This window comes from Rhinolophus sinicus, chromosome 15 (genome assembly GCF_057876585.1).
Source record: "Rhinolophus sinicus isolate RSI-liver-muscle chromosome 15, RSI-T2T, whole genome shotgun sequence".
Classification (NCBI taxonomy): Eukaryota; Metazoa; Chordata; class Mammalia; order Chiroptera; family Rhinolophidae; genus Rhinolophus; species Rhinolophus sinicus.
Window position 1 is genome coordinate 94081130 of NC_142515.1, and position 16232 is coordinate 94097361.

The following is a 16232-nucleotide window of genomic DNA, read 5'->3' on the forward strand; positions in this document are numbered from 1 at the left end:
CTCACAATAAACCATATGAAGAAGGTTACTATTCTTATCTCATTTTACAGATTATAAAATGAGGGACCACTGATTAACACCCTGATAGTCTGATTCAAGGCCACACTCCACCATGAGGCTATCCTAGTCGGTCCTGCCTCTTCAATGGCCTTTTCGTTTATGACGGTTCCAGAACTGGCTCTTCCCTTGAATCCTCTTCCCATAAAGGTTTCTGATCACTCTCAAAGAGATTAAATGACTGGCTAAAATGTGTACGGTGAGCAAATGGGGGACCTGAACTTCAGTCCAGGCCTTCTGACTGCAAATTCTATTTAGCGACATCACGGTACTGGTTATAGCTGAAGATTTCAATTTAGGAGAAATTGGCTCTGAAACAAAATAGCTGGCACTATTTCACTTCTTTCAGAAATAAATTCCAGATGGATTTAAGAATTAAATCTTACAAACGAAACCATAAAAGTACTGGAAGAAAATTTTAGTGGGTATTTATGTAATCTTGGGGTGGCAAAGGCAATTCTAAAAATGGCCTTAAAGAAGGAAAGATGGATACATTAGATTTCATAAAAATAAAAGTCAGTATGTGAAAACATGAATAAGAAGAAAGGGCAAACAACTCAATATGGGAAAGCAGTTCTCTCTTTTTTTATTGATTCATTCCTTTATTCATGCCAAAAATATTGACAGTGGGGTAAAAAGGGGATTAAAAACAGATGAGGCCCCTGCTTTTGTGAAGTTATAATCCAGAGAAGGAGTCAGAAGCTGATTGATGAACATGCAATTACATGAAACAAAGGGAGCTCATGGTTCTATGAGAGCAGATTCCAGATAAGCCTAATGTGCCCTGAGATGCCTGGAAAAACTTCCTGTGGAGTAATGCTTGAGTGGAGATCTGAAAGATGAATCCAAGTTTAGGAGATAGCAGCAAAGGGAGCACTTCAGACACAGAGAACAGCATGTCCTTTTGAGGAAGACAGCATGGTCTGTTTGAAGACCAAAGGGAAGGCCAAGTATGACCCAAAGCCAGAGAGTAAGGTGAAGAATGGTGTGGGATGAAGTGGAGAGATAGGTGCCATTCACAAATGTAGGGAGCCTGGAGGATGCGCAGTTTGGGGCAGGATGGACAATCACGAATTCGATCTTGGACTTGGTAAGTGTGAAATGTCCTTGAGAAATCTAAGTGGAGATTTCAAATCAGTAGTTGGATATAAGCATCCAATGTAGGCTAGGACTGTTCAAAAGATATAAATTGAGAGTCGGGGTGTGTGTGTGTGTGTGTGTGTGTGTATTACCATGGCCGAAGGAAGCCGTCCATGGTCATGGATGAGAACACTCAGGGACGGAGAGCAGTGAGAAGAGAAGAGCGCCTAGGACTGAGCCGTGAGGGCTGCCAGCATTCAACGGCCAAGTACAGGATGCGCCTACCGAAGGGACTGAGAAGTTTGAGGCAGCAGGAGAGCCCAGGCGAATGTGATGTCATGGAAGCAAGTAACATGGGTGTTTCAAAACGGAGAGAGAAGAACAGTGCCAAGTGCTGCTTAAAGGTCAAATAAGATGAGAGCTGGAAAAAGGCCCATTGCATTTAGAAACCTAAATGTCACTAAGGAATTGAATAAATGCTTTTCTGGTAGAAAAAGAAGGACAGAATCCATATTTGAGTTGGTTGAGGGGCAAGTCAGTGGAGAGGAAGGAAACTGAGACAAGTATAGAATATGTCTAAGAGATTGGTCTGAACAGGAGAAGCAAGTGAGTGATAGCAGAAAAAGATGTGGGATTAAGGCAAGTAGTTTATTAATCAAAAAGTTTTATTTATTGATATAAGTGGTATAAATACGAGTTTATAAATTCATTGTGCATGATATGCAACTTTACTTAATTTTTTTAAAAAACGACTTAATTTTTATTATGTCTCATGTCACCAGAGTGATAGAAATGTAAACTCAGTTAATTCTGAACGATCTCCCTTTTTCCAAGGTAGTATCTAAGCTCTGGGTGGGTCCACCCAGTTATCACCTGTGCCCCCAGGATCTCTCACCAGGATGGCCTATCTGCCTGAGAGGTATCCCACGAACTCTACTTCTCTGGGTCTGGCTGTTGTCCAGGAGCACAGGACTCCTTGCTCTGAAGCCCAGTGAACTCTCTCTCTCTTGTGCCTGTCCCTCACTCTTTTCTTCCTCTATATAGGGCATCATTTCCTAATCTGGGTGGTGCGGATAACGGGGAGGAAAACTTTCTCTTGTCTCCCCTGCTTCTCTAATACTCCTCTTGGTTCCCCTGTGACCCGGTGGATCCCAAACTAGGAAGACTTAAAGATATTCTGTTTTCTGTTTTGCCTTGTCCCTTTATTGCATCTAAAATTTAACCTGGTGGTAATTGTGTTCTCTGTTTAGCAAACTGATTATAAGCTGTTGGGAGGCGGAGAACGGAATGTCTTGTGTACTGTTATATCAACAATGCTTAGAATAGTGCCTGGTAATAACAATCTCCTAATAACTAGCTGCTGAAATTTAAAAAAAAAAAAAAAAAAAGGAAGGAAAGAAAGTGGGAAGAAAATAAGTGAGGGAAGAAAGGAAGGAGGATTGGTTGATGAACGAAAGCTGTGTCCAACTCACTTAGCAGACCGCAATGCCAAAAGTAAGCTTCCCCCACTTACATCCCCATGAGACGCTTTCCACCTGCTCTCCAGGTGGGCTATTTCCTCTTCATATGGTGACTGTCAGGTGAGTTGGCCCCTCCTTCAATCCAGCTCTTATTTCTCGCAGAAACTGTTAACAGTTCTTGGATGCTATACTCCTCTAGTCTCCAGGGCCCACAGAGTTTGACCTGTGCTGCATTCCTGGATCATTGCAGTGCAGAATGTAGAAGAAGGGGTAAGGAAACAATTTCCATTTCCAATCAGACGCTGTGTAATTTTAGCAACTCTGGGACAGGAAGCTACTTATTGTCCAGTATAGTCAGTGGACTCTTTGAGAAGGTTGAAGCCCTTTTGCTCTAACTACAAATTATTTGATTAGAGCCAGAAACACCTGACCAGGTGAAAGTCTCAGACTGTTTCCACTAATGGATGTTTAAGCCTTCTTTTTTTCCCCTTGCCACAAGGTGCCCTCAAGGCCAAAGAGAAGGAAACAGGAGCAATAAGTGAAGACCAGTTAACAGGGAGAGGGTTTGCCTAACTCTAACCATGCCCAGGACAACTTTTCCATCACAGGTGCTAAGTTGCCTGAGCAGAGGACTAAGGGCCCTTGCATGAGAAGAGCATGTAGCTGGTGATCTCCAAGTCACTGCTGCTGCCCCATTCCTCTAAGAGAAAGGCTTTTCCACAATTGGCACAAGAGGTGCTTGGAATCTGATTATTTTCCTGCTTCCAACTTGCTTAGCCATCAGGCAAGCTCTCTAACCTTTTGATTGAAGTAAAATACAGCCCAAGTGGTGGTCTCCAATGGGGAGTGGCTCCTCCACCCCACGGGACATTTGGCAATATCTGGAGACATTTTTTTGGTGATCCTGACTGGGGGGAGTGTTGCTACTGACATCTAGTGGGTAGGGTCCAGGGATGCTGCTAAACATCCCACAATGCACAGGACGTCTCCCAACAGCAAGGAATTATCCAGTCCAAATGTTATGACCTAGTGCCAAGGTTGACGGCACCATTAATGAGCAGTTTATATCCATTCCTTCCTTCCTCTCAGGTTTTTGTGAGGCTTTGTCCAAAAGAAAAAAATATGTTGATGTACAGTAATAGTATCTTTAACTATCATCTTTATATTATTTCAGTCTATGTGCTTTGTATTTTTATAACCCATTGATTTTACTTGTTTCTGAGACTAAGTTTATATGGCTTGACTTAATTTCCCAGAAATGCTTGTAAAAATTCCCGGTGCTTGTTATAAAATTTGCTTTGAATTATGAGCATGTGTTTTAGTACATGATCACAACTTCTTCACTAAGAACACTCAGATGGCTTGGAAATTACTCAAACTGGGATCCCAAAAAGAAAAGTGGATGAATGTTCAACTTCTTTAGAACTGACTCTTCTAAGGCAATTTTTAGGACTTCTGATTCTTTATATGTTAAGTGTGGTTTATCAGTAGGAATTGCATTTGCTTGTGACTGACAGGAATGAATACCGCCTTGAGCAGACAGAATTTTATTTTTTCACTCTTAAAATAGATCTGGAGACAGGCAGTCTGGGACTGATGTGGTATGGTGGCTTCATACTGTCATCCTGGACTGAAGCTCCTCACTTTGAGTTGCTTCATTCTGAATACATGACTATATTCCAGGTCCCCAGAGTTCAAGCTTAGGGATGGAACTGCAGCCATGCTGCGTATTCAAAGCCAGAGTAGAAGAAGCAAGGGGAACAAAAGGGTAGCCCTGGCTTTTAAGAAGCCTTCCCAGAAGTCTCATGTAATATTTCTGCTGACATCTCACTGGCCATAATTAATCTCTGTGAGGGAGGTTGGGAAATGTAGTCTTTTGAGCTGGGTACACTGCCATTTCAAGTAAGATTAGAATTCTTCTGATGAGCAAAGGGAAATGGAAAGATGGGGTATACAGATAGAAGTCTCTGCCTCAAGTGTTTTCAAACCTTTTGAAGAGCAACCGTTTTTTCTTTTTTTCCCCAAAAAATCTTTTTTGGGAACCGACCCATTTCCACTGATTTCCTGACACTGCTTTTCCTGTCGCTCCTTCCAAGGTTCTGGAAGATTTCCATAGAATCCTAAGAGTTCCATGAATTTGCAAATTATTAGCTAACATAATTTCTAGAGGTCTGTATACTTTAGAAAATTCTGATTCTTTGATTTTACTGAATTCTAAGCTAGGTAATTTCCAAATGGTCACATTTCTCAGTGATTTTGATGTGCTTTTAAAAATTGTGGTTGCTAAAATATGTGTCAAGAGTTAATGTTTTAATTAATTTTCATCTATCTGAAGATTCCATATTCGTGGAATAATACCCCCTTTTTCCCTCCAGCCCCTGCCAACTTCTAAAAATGGATAAGGATGAATTAGATTTGAGCTAATATGTTGTTGAAGAAATCTTTTTCTTTTTTCTTTTCCGGTTTCCTCTTAGCATGTGTAAACAAAGTGGTAGTGGAGAAAGTTAACTGTTCTGAATTGGTTGTCTTTGACTCGTGTTTTCTGTGTTATTTGTAAGGCACGTGCTGTTCCCTCTATAGCTGAAAAAGAGCTCTACATTTTAGCACTAACATGAGAAGTTGTAGAAAGAACTTGGGTATTGAGCGTACACACCCTTATACTTAAATATTGTTTCTGCCACTTAATAACTGTGAGATAAACAAATTAATTTTAAATTAACAATAGTAATCTATCTTGCTGATTTTTAGAGTTGGATGAAATAATATATTGTTGGTGGTCTGTAAATGTTAGTTTTCTTTTAGAAGGTAGACATTATTCATATCATGAGTAAACTTTAGGGTCCTTCCTTGAAAGTGAAGAACCAGAGGGAGACGGCTGTGTAGAAGGCATCAGTGATGGCTTGGTGTGGGAATTCATATTAAAGAATGAAGGAGGCAGCCATTATAGAACAAATTAGTGTCTTTAGTCTTACTCTTATATATAGTAGTATTCTTGCGTGCAGACACACACACACACACACACACACACACACACACTACGTGAACATGAAACATCAACATAAATGTGACAGCAAAGAGAATTTGTATTTTCTAGAATTGTACTCTGGTCGTGATTCTAACATTTTTTTCAGCTTCAGAAGATGGCTTTAGTCTAATTTAGGTTTAATCTTGGCTCTCACGTGAAAACAGCAAGCTTGGCCGAAGGCTAAATTATGAATCTTTAAAGTTTGATTTTGTCAAGGTTCCTCCTTTCAGCACCTTCCTGAACTCCAGAACAGGGTGGAGGAAAAGAAATGGGAAAGTAGTGACCCAGAAAAAAGGAGGCTGTCATGGGCATCATTACCAGCTTCAGGAATATGAGGAAATAGTGTAGAACAAACCACCCTGCGGTACAGAGTTCCTGCTTTGAGACACTGCCGTAGGAGACATATTCACTTTCCATATGAGATGATAGTTGATCCAAGTATCTCACCCAGACCCAGCTCAGAATGAGTTGCAGAAATGGTAAAGGTATGTTATGAACTCATCTGTTGAGAAAATCACAAGATTCATTCTCTGCAGCTTCTTTTTATTTCTCTTCATATGTCTATCCCCTTCCTTCATTTATCAATATTTCTTCATTCAACCCATTTCCAAGTTATTTCCATAATACCTGCAACCTACAGCCTTGACAGTGAAGAAGATTTAATACTCTAAAGCATTTAGACAGCCTCAGGCCCTACACCAGTCTGAGACAGCAGAAATAGTTTTCCTCCCTCCTTTCAGCATTCAGTGCCTGGTTGATTTACTTTATATGCTTGGGTATCTGCCTTGGTTTCCTGATCGGCAGTCTAGCTCTTCTTAAGTCTGATCTTGAACTTCAGTAAGTTGTACCAGAGCCTTGATGCTACAGACCAAGATTAGATCCCTTTCACTGGGAATAGTCCTTCCTCCACCCCAGGCTTTCTAGTTGAGGTTTATCTCAAACATTTCCTTTCACTTGAGGCTTGTGAATTTCTATTGTCTGAACCCTCCATCACACCAAATTCTCTTCCCTATGACTGTTCCTTTAACCAGAAATGGGTTTGCTGAGCTGCTTTGGGCATAGTGATATGGATGGTTGGTCACCCTTTTGGGAACCAATTATGTAGAAGAGTTAGACATTTAACGTCAGCCAAACCAGTCTGTATGGCTAAAGCCAGTTTATACCATGACAGTCTCTAAAGAAGTGTTAATTATAACAATGACTACATTTGAACAATACAATTGTGTGATGAAAGATTGGCATGGGAGATTAGACACTGAGAGAGTATCAGAGGAGCCTGATTTCAGATGCTACCTTCATACTATGTTAAATTCCAAAATATTTTTAGGTTGGCTTCTAGACTCTGTTTTTTGTTCTATGGAACATTTAGTCTATTCCTGTATCTTTACCATGTTATTAAAATTATTATAACTTTAAAAATATGTTTCAGTGTATTGTAGAAAAACTTTCTACTATTACTGTTTTTGAAATTTTCTTGGTTGTGTGGATTTACTTGAGCTTAACTATTTTGGGAAATGCTTTCCTTTTCTGAGCATTTTCATGTTTTTGGCATTTTCTTCTGAGAAAATTTCTCAAGCTTTTATTATTTATCCTATTTGATGCAGTGTTGATTCTGTTATTGTCAGCATCTAAAGTCATTTAAAATTTATCATTCAGGAAGTCAGGGAATCTAGAATGGAATGTAGAATGTGACAAAACAATCTAATTGTACAATAAACATATAAGACAACCTCAATGAAGGTGATGGGGAAAAAGATACCTACCTATGAAAATAATTGGAGTCTGTTAGACTAAGAGCAAAAGTAACTGCCCATAAGCACTGTACTCTAGTTGATAAAGTTGTTTCCCTTGAGCCAGGTTCTCACTGTTAGAGTGAGAGTCTATAAATGAAAAAAAAGGGAAGGATGCTGGAATGATCCATTTGGTAATGGATTAGATTTAGAGACATTGGTATGGACTCACGTTTAGCTTAATACCAATATAGATGGTTACATGAGAAAATGTTTACAGTTAATGTGTCCATATGAAGGTCTGACAATCAAGTTTGCGAACTTGTTGCAACAATGTTGCTAACCTTTTTTTGATATCAGAGGGATTATTCATTATGAATTTCTACCAACTGAACAAACAGCCAAGTTTACTATTTGAAAGCGCTGAAAAGCCTGCGTGAAAAAGTTAGATGACCTGGACTTTTCACCAACAATTCGTGGCTCTTGCATCACGACAATGCACCAGCTCACATAGCACTGTCTGTGAGGGAGTTTTTAGCCAGTAAACAAATAACTGTATTGGAACACCCTCTCTACTCACCTGATCTGGCCCCCAATGACTTCTTTCTCTACCCGAAGATTAAGGAAATATTGAAAGGAAGACATTTTGATGATATTCAGGACATCAAGCGTAATACGATGACAGCTCTGATAGCCAATCCAGAAAAAGGGTTCCAAGATTGCTTTGAAGGGTGGACTAGGCACTGGCATAAGTGCATAGCTTCCCAAGGGGAGTACCTTGAAGGTGATATTAGGATGAGTTCATGAACTTAATTGTCTGACCTTGTATACCCCGGTCAGGGTACACACACCTATTTTCTTGCTCTGTCAGCTAGGAGCACTAGAAGCAATGACATCCCAGTGGCAGTGACAATACCTAGCACCCAGATCTTAGTTTCTAATGCCTTTTCCCTATAAAAGAAACCAGGTCTCCCTGAAGAAATAGTTGATTCTTAGACTGTGGAAGAAAACATAAAGGAAAAGTCTCATAGTGTCAGAACGTAATGCAGTGCTAGAATCAGCAATGATGGAGGAATTCCAAAGCAACACAGGAGCCAACTGGAAAAGGTTCCAATGACCAAAGCAAAACACACACACACACACACACACACACACACACCCTGGGCGGGGTACAAAAAAAAAGTATACACATGACTTGTATTCATCTTTTGTTATCGGTATATAGAGTATTACAATTTTAATACAGTTTTTTCCTTTCTTAAAATGAGTATACTTCTTTTTGGCACTCTTTGTATATACCTATATATTATATATTAGTATTGGATTATAACCCAAAGTGCAAAATATGTGTGTCCATCCTGATAGAAATAAATGATTGAACAAATAAATGTGGAAGAATAGGCAAATCACCCATGCAGAAGAATTCCAAATAATTTATGCAGATACTCTGTCTTCAAGGATGTGGACCATAAATACCTACTCCTTGAGTGGGGGGCTCTGAATAGTGACTTCCTTCCAAAGAATATAGATATGGATGGAGGAGAACGTAACTTTGCAGTAGAGAAGTCTGATACGCACAACCTCAGCCAGATGAACAAAGTCAGTATCAGCAGTCATAAATCATGTGGTAGTATGTTCTCTTGATGTGATGTGATGAAAATGGCATTCTAGTTCTGTGTTTTGCCTCCCCCAAAACACATAACCCTGGTATAATCATGAGGAACCTTCTGTAAAATACTTGACCAGTACTTAAAACTGTCAAAGTCATCAAAGACAAGGAACATCCTAGAAACTCTCATGGCCAAGAGTAACCTAAGGAGACATGACAAATAAAACTGTCATGGTATCCTAGGTGGGATCCTGAAACAGAAAATGGACATTAATTAAAGCCTAAGGAAATCCAAGTAAATTATGGGCTTTAGTTAATAATGATGTATTAATAATGTATCAATTCGATGCATTAATTGTGGTAAATATACCATACTAGTGTTACATGTTAATGCTAGAGAAAACTGGTGTGGGGTATGTGGGACTCCTTGTACTCTCTTGGTAATTTATTTGTAAACCTAATATTGTTCTTCAAAACAATGTTTGTTTTTAAAAAGTTATGGTATTCTTTTCTCTGACTTTTTAAACATTGTCAGTTTGCTTATCATCTCAGTCTCATCTTCTATTTTTACATAGAGTTTTATTTTATTTAATTTCCTTTTGAAAGATACCAGATGATATTTAAAATTTCATTCCATTTCCTGTAAGTTTAAAAAGTATGTCCTCCAGACTTCCACTTCCAACCAAAGTGAAATAACAACCAAAATGAAATAACAGGGACTGGATTTATCTTCCTGGTTGAAACAACCAAGAGACAAAAACAGACTACATATGAAATAGTAGCTTTAAGACATTGGACATCATTAATGAGGGACAGTGATCCCAAAGAGATGGGAAACAGAGGAGGTGAGCCCTATAATTGTCCACGCTTACTGTCTTGAGACAGCATCCAACTCCCAGAACAAAGAGGATAGACCAGGTAAAACATATTGACATCTTTTAATTGAGGACACAGAACTGAAAGTCCAGGTAGAACAAGACAGCCTGTGTTTGTAGAACAGAGTACTGGATGAAAGAAAACATCATGGAAAGAGAACATTGGAGATCTCCAAAGGGTCCCACTTCAGTGTTCAGCAGAGGACAGAGCAGCACATGAGAAGGAAAATATTTGACCTGTAGGAAAGAAAATTCAAAAGAATTAGAAAAAACAGTACGGGGTACTTATACTTGGCCTGAAAAAGTGCCTGTATCCAATGGCCAGACTAGAAAACTTTATAATTGAGAATTGCATACAATACCCAAAAGGGTCTTGACTCAGTAGTGGGAAATAATTATCACTAGATGAAATGATGTTCTAGTCCTGCCTAGAAAATCTTAATACCAAGATTAAGATCAAACCATTTCCCAAATGCTTAATTGCATCCTAAAACAAAACTCAAGAATCTTTATAGGAATACAAAAATATCCAGTATCCAACAAGGCAAAATTCACAATATCTGGAATTTAATCAAAGATTAGCAGGTAAACAAAGAGACAGGGAACTATGACTCATAAAGATTAAAAAAAAAATAGTCAATTGAAACCAGCCCAAACTGACACAGATGTGGAGAATTAGCAGATAAGGACATTAAAAATATTATTATAATTGAATTCTATATGTTCAAAATGTTAAATGGTGATATGGAATTATTTTAAAAAATCTAAATAAAACCTCTAGAGATGAAAGTTAAAATATGTGAGAGAAAAAAAATACATGGATGTGAATAATGGCAGATTAGACATTGCAGAAGAAAAGATTATTAAGCTTCAAGACAAAGCAATAGAAGCTATGAAAATTAAACAAAGAAAAAGCTTAAATGAAAAGAGCATAAATAAGCTGTGGGATATCATTAAACAACCTGTGTATGTAATTAAGTCTCTGAAGGAAAGGAGAGAAATAGAAAATGTTATTCAAAGAAATTGGGGCTGAATGTTTTCCAAATTTGATGAAAAATTTAAACCCATAGCTCCAAGTTTCTAAACCCCAAGCAAAAGAAACATGAAGAAAACTACAGCAATGCATGTCATAATCAAATTGCTCAAAACGAGAGATAAAAAAAAAAAGCAGACAGAGACACTATGGAAATCAGTATGGAGGTATCTCAAAAAATTGGAAATGGAATTACCTTATGACCCAGCAATTCCACTCCTAGGTATCTATCCAGAGAAATCCAAAACACTAATTTGAAAAAATGTATGCACCCCTATGTTTATTGCAGCACTATTCACAATAGCCAAGACATGGAAACAACCAAAATGCCCATCGGTAGAAGACTGGATCAAGAAACTGGTACATTTATAAATAGAGTATTACGCAGCCATAAAGAAGAATGAAATCTTACCATTTGCAATGATATGGATGGACCTAGAAAACATTATACTAAGTGAAATAAGTCAGACAGAGAAAAATACCATATGATCTCACTTATATGTGGACTCTAAAGAAGAGAATAAATGAACAAACTAATAAGAGACTGTCTCAGAGATACAGAGAAAAAACTGAGGGTTGGTAGATGAGGGGATGGGGGATGACGGAGAAGGTGATGGGATTAGAAAGCATGATCGGTAACCACAAGATTGCCACAGGGATACAAAAGTCAGTTTGGGGAATATAATCAATAATGTAAACATTTTGTAGGGTATCCAATGGACACTTGTCTTATTCAGGAGACCACTTCAGGGATGGTGGAGAAGCCTGATCACTGCAGTGTACACCTGGAGCTGAAGCTGAACAATAATGAATGTCAAATATAATTATATATACATATGTGTGTGTGTGTGTGTGTGTGTGTGTGTGTGTGTGTGTGTGTGTGTATATATATATATATATATATATATATATATATATATATATATATATATTTGCAAGAAGTGGAGTACAGCATAAGGAATAGAGACAGTAGAAATGTAATAGCTGTATGTGATGTCAGAGGGGTGGTAGATTGGGGGAGGGGGATTATCACTTTGTGAGAGGTATAAATGTCTATTACATTGTTTTGTACACCTGAAACTAATAATAATTAAAAAAATGAAAAAGCAGGCAGAGAAAACCCTGTATACTATGCATAAAGAAACAAAGATAAAGATGAATGATTTCTTGTCAGAAACAATTTAAGTAAGTCAGTGAAGCGACATCTTGAAAATACTGAAAGAAAAAGCTGTCAATCTAGAATTCTCTATCCAGAAAAAAAATCTTTAATAAATGAAGGCAAAATTTTTTTTTCAAATATAAAAGAGATTAAAGAATTCATCATTAGCAGACCAACACTACAAGAAATTATAAAGGAATTCTTTCAGGCAGAAGCAATTATACCAGATGAAAACTTGAGTCTATACAAAGAAATAAAGAAAAATGGAAATATTAATTGCACAGGTAATTATATATGATTTTCATTACCATTTAAATATTGTGCAAAGGTAATTGACTATTTAAACAAAAATAATAACATTGTATTATGAAGTGTGCAACATAAGTATAAATAAAATATATGACAAAAATAGCATAAAGGTCTGGAAGGGAGAGAGCAACCCATTCTAAGTTTATTTTACTATATGGGAAGTGGTGTAATACTTCTTGAAAGTAGCCTGTAATAAGTTAAAAATGTATATTATAAACCCTGAAGCAAATACTAAAATAAACAAATAGAGCTTATAAGCCAATAAGAGAGTTAAAATAGGATTTTTAAAATACTAAAATTATCCAAAAGAAGGCAAAAGAAAGAGCAAAAAGGGAGCACAGAGCAGATAAGATAAATAAAAACCAAATGGGAAGATGATACACTTAAATCTGACCATATTACTACTCACATTAAATGTAAATAGTCCAAACACTCCAATTAAGGGGCAGAGGTTGTCCAACTGGAGTAAAATGTGCTGCTAAGAAGAACACACTTCGAATATAAAGACACAAAGAGGTTAAAAGTGAAAAGAAGGAAAAGAGATACCACGCTATCACTGAAAAAGAGAACGTTGAAGTGGATAGGGTAAAATTAAATGAAGTAGATTTCAAAGGAAAGAATATTGTCAGGGGTAAAAAAGATAATTTCATAATGATAAAGGGTTCAATTCATTAAGAGGACATAATCTTAAATATATATGCACCTAATAACAGAGATTCTAAATGTATGAGGCAAAATCAAATAAATCCGTAATTATAGTTGGAGATTTCTAAACTGTCTCTCAATAATTGATAGAACAAGTATATAGAAAATCAGTCAAGGATGCAAAGGACTTAAACAAAACCATGAACCAACTTAACCTAATTGACATTTATAGGACACTCCACCGAGCAACAGAAAAACACAAACATTAGTTTCAAGTGCACATAGAACATTTTCCAAACTAAAATGTATTCAGGACCACACAACAATTTGAAACGACTGAAGTATTATAAAGTAATTTTTTAATTCAAATGAATTAAATAAGAAATTAATAATTGAAAGGGTTTTGTTGAACAATTCCAAAATATTTGGAAAATAAATAGCATACTTCTAAATAATGCAAGGATTGAAAGAGATCAAAAGAAAAATTAGAAAGTGTCTTTAACTGAATTAAATGAAAATACAGCATATCAAAATATATCGGATTCCACTAAAGCAGATTTTAGAGTAGAATTAGTAGTACTGAGCAAACTAAATTATAAAAGAGGAAAGTTCTCAAGTCAATAATCTCTGCTCAAAACTTAAGAAACTAGAAAAAGAACGAATGAAATCCAAAGTGCACAGAAGAAATGTAGGAATAAAGATCAGAACAGAAATCAATAATACACAAAACAGATAAACATATAAAATCATTAAAATTAAAAGCCAGATATTTGAGAAAAATCATAAAAAGTTATAATCCTTTAGAGAGGCTAGATATAAAGAAAACACATATTATCAAAATAGAAATGAGAAAGGTGATATGACTACAGCATCTACAGATATTAAAAAATCATAAAAGGATAATAAAGAAATATAAGCAACCTCATGTGAATACCTTCATCAATTAGATAAATCCCTTGAAAGACAGCCATCAAAGTTTACTCAGAAAGAAATAGAAATGTTTGGAATTGTGGCATAGGAAGCTCCACGGAACTACTCACCAGCAAAACAAGCATAACGGGAGAAAATATCCAATAATTCTCTGAAAATTGTCCTAAGGCTGTATAGCAAGTGAAAAAACATTTATTCAAGAACATCTACTAACTCGCAGTAAGAACAGCAAGCGTCTTTGGCGCTTGAGCCATGACTCACTTTCTCCTCCCATCCCCTGCACCTCCGATAGAAGTTTCACTTTGTGCATTTGCGGTCAAGGACACAGAACTACTGTTCTCCCAAGTCAAGGGCGGTGGTATCTCCCTGGAAGGAGCAGGTTGCCAGCGTTTCTCATCCTTCCAGTTCCTCGTTATAGAGGTGATATTCCTGACATGTGCAGAGGTTGGGGGATCCCTTCATTTGTCTACTCATTGAGTTGGTGGTGTGATTCCTTTATCCTAAGGCCCATTTATTCCTCCGCTTCTTGTTCCTTCATGTCAGCCACTCTAAGAGGGCTTCTACTGAGATGTGCTTTCATTGTCTGCTACCTCTAGCCACGCTCTCAATATGAGTATCTGTTATCAGGTCCTCAACTCTTTCATCTGGTTCCACAGGCACTAAATCTGAAACCAATTCCTCAAAACTTGTGGCAAGGTGGTGGCCCCCTTCTCTAGGCTCCATCCATCGGTCAGCTTCCCCTAATGGTGCCATGCGACTCGTCCAGCCACACTGGCACAGAGGACTTGGAGGGAGGACTGTACCAACTCCACAGTCTTCCCAGAAGCACAATAGACACTTGTGTGGGAAAGAGTTATATGCCTGCCAGGTTGCCAGGCATCTATGTAGGCACTTGGAATGCCAGTCATTTAACCCCTAAAACAACTCTGATACTGTTCAAGAATACAAAATGGGACACAAGCAAATTCAGGCTCTGATTTGTTAATTCCAAATGTAACTTCCCCCCTTACCTACTTATGTTGTCTGTAATCATTGCAGCAAAATGAAAGGTGTTTTTTTTCTTTTTTTTTCCACACCTGAAAACTGGCTCGTCCTTTTTTGTAAAGCATGTCCAGATATTCAGTAATGTGTGTGTGTGTGTGTGTGTGTGTGTGTCTGTGTGTGTGTGTGGGGGCGTGTATGTATGTGTTCTTAAATTAACCACACTTTGGCTGAAACCTTCACTTCACTTCCTCTGGCTTCTGTAGAGATGAAGAACTGTCTGATATATTTCTTCTTCACTATGAAAAAAAGAAAAAAAAAACAGACACTAAACAAACACCCCAAAAAACAAAATCTTTTGTATTTTGTGGTATAGTGAAAGAGTCACTTCAGTTGGGAGAATATTGAATGTAGTGGGAGAGGCCTTCCTATGTCTTCTGGGTAACCTGGGCAAGGAACTTCACTTTCCATACCTGAGACTCATCCGTTACGTGACGGTATTGGACTAGATGACTCCTAAATTTCTTCTTGTCTCTGATATTCAATAATCCCAGTCACCTATGGATCTCCTACAATGTGCACAATCATCACCCACGTACAAATGACCATACCCCCCTACTCAGCTTTATGAGTGACCAATATTAGCTTATGGCTTGGATTCTACCTAATGGAATACTTGGAATGAAAGGGAAACTATTTAGAGATTTGGATTGCTGAAGGGGCTTTCTTGACGTTCTTTTAATATTAGTAAGTAATGACAATTCTAATTAATTCACTGGCATGATTTGCTCCCCAATGAGATCACAGCACAGTGACGCACTGAGCCTGGGAGACTTGCTAACCTCTGGGTTCTTAGAATTTAGTTTTACCTCCTGCTGAGTCACATTTTTCTAATGGCATGAATCACTGTCATTTTAACTCCTCTCCTTTTTTTTCTAATTTCCCTGCTGGAAACACTTCTTGCCTGCATTGAAGGCAAAAGATTGGGGATTTTAACTGGAGAACTGGAAAATTGCTGAATGAGTAGGCAATTAGTTGCTGAAGGATGTGCCAAGTGTCATTGGAAATATAATTTTCCCCAGACTTGCAGGAAGGGATTCAGTTACGTAGAGTGCTTCTCCACAATGGCAATTGGAGCTATCATTGCCAGGTCTGTAAATAGGCACCTAAACTTCGCAGTTTTGGATCAAAACCTAAGAGTCTGCATTTTATTGTATTAAGCCTGTTTTCAAATTTAGTTTCAAGTTTTAGTGATTTACTGTTGGATTAGAAATACTGAAAAATTGCCACTTCTTCAACATGTTGTGAAAATCATGTTAGTAATCTCTGTAGACAGATA

The 16232-nt window shown here is 37.6% G+C and overlaps 1 protein-coding gene and 1 long non-coding RNA gene across 7 annotated transcripts in view; one reads left to right on the plus strand and one right to left on the minus strand.

The window, feature by feature from the left end:
- The window catches only part of LOC109456203 (uncharacterized), a 366695-nt gene that overhangs the window by 44832 nt on the left and 305631 nt on the right, over window positions 1-16232 (plus strand). The gene's annotated exons all lie outside the window — the stretch shown is intronic.
- Window positions 8688-14677, minus strand: LOC109436454 (uncharacterized). The gene is made up of 3 exons (XR_002136113.3): window positions 14023-14677; window positions 9834-10073; window positions 8688-9164 (listed from the first exon to the last, which is right to left on the minus strand). It is a non-coding gene; the product is annotated as an uncharacterized LOC109436454 (long non-coding RNA).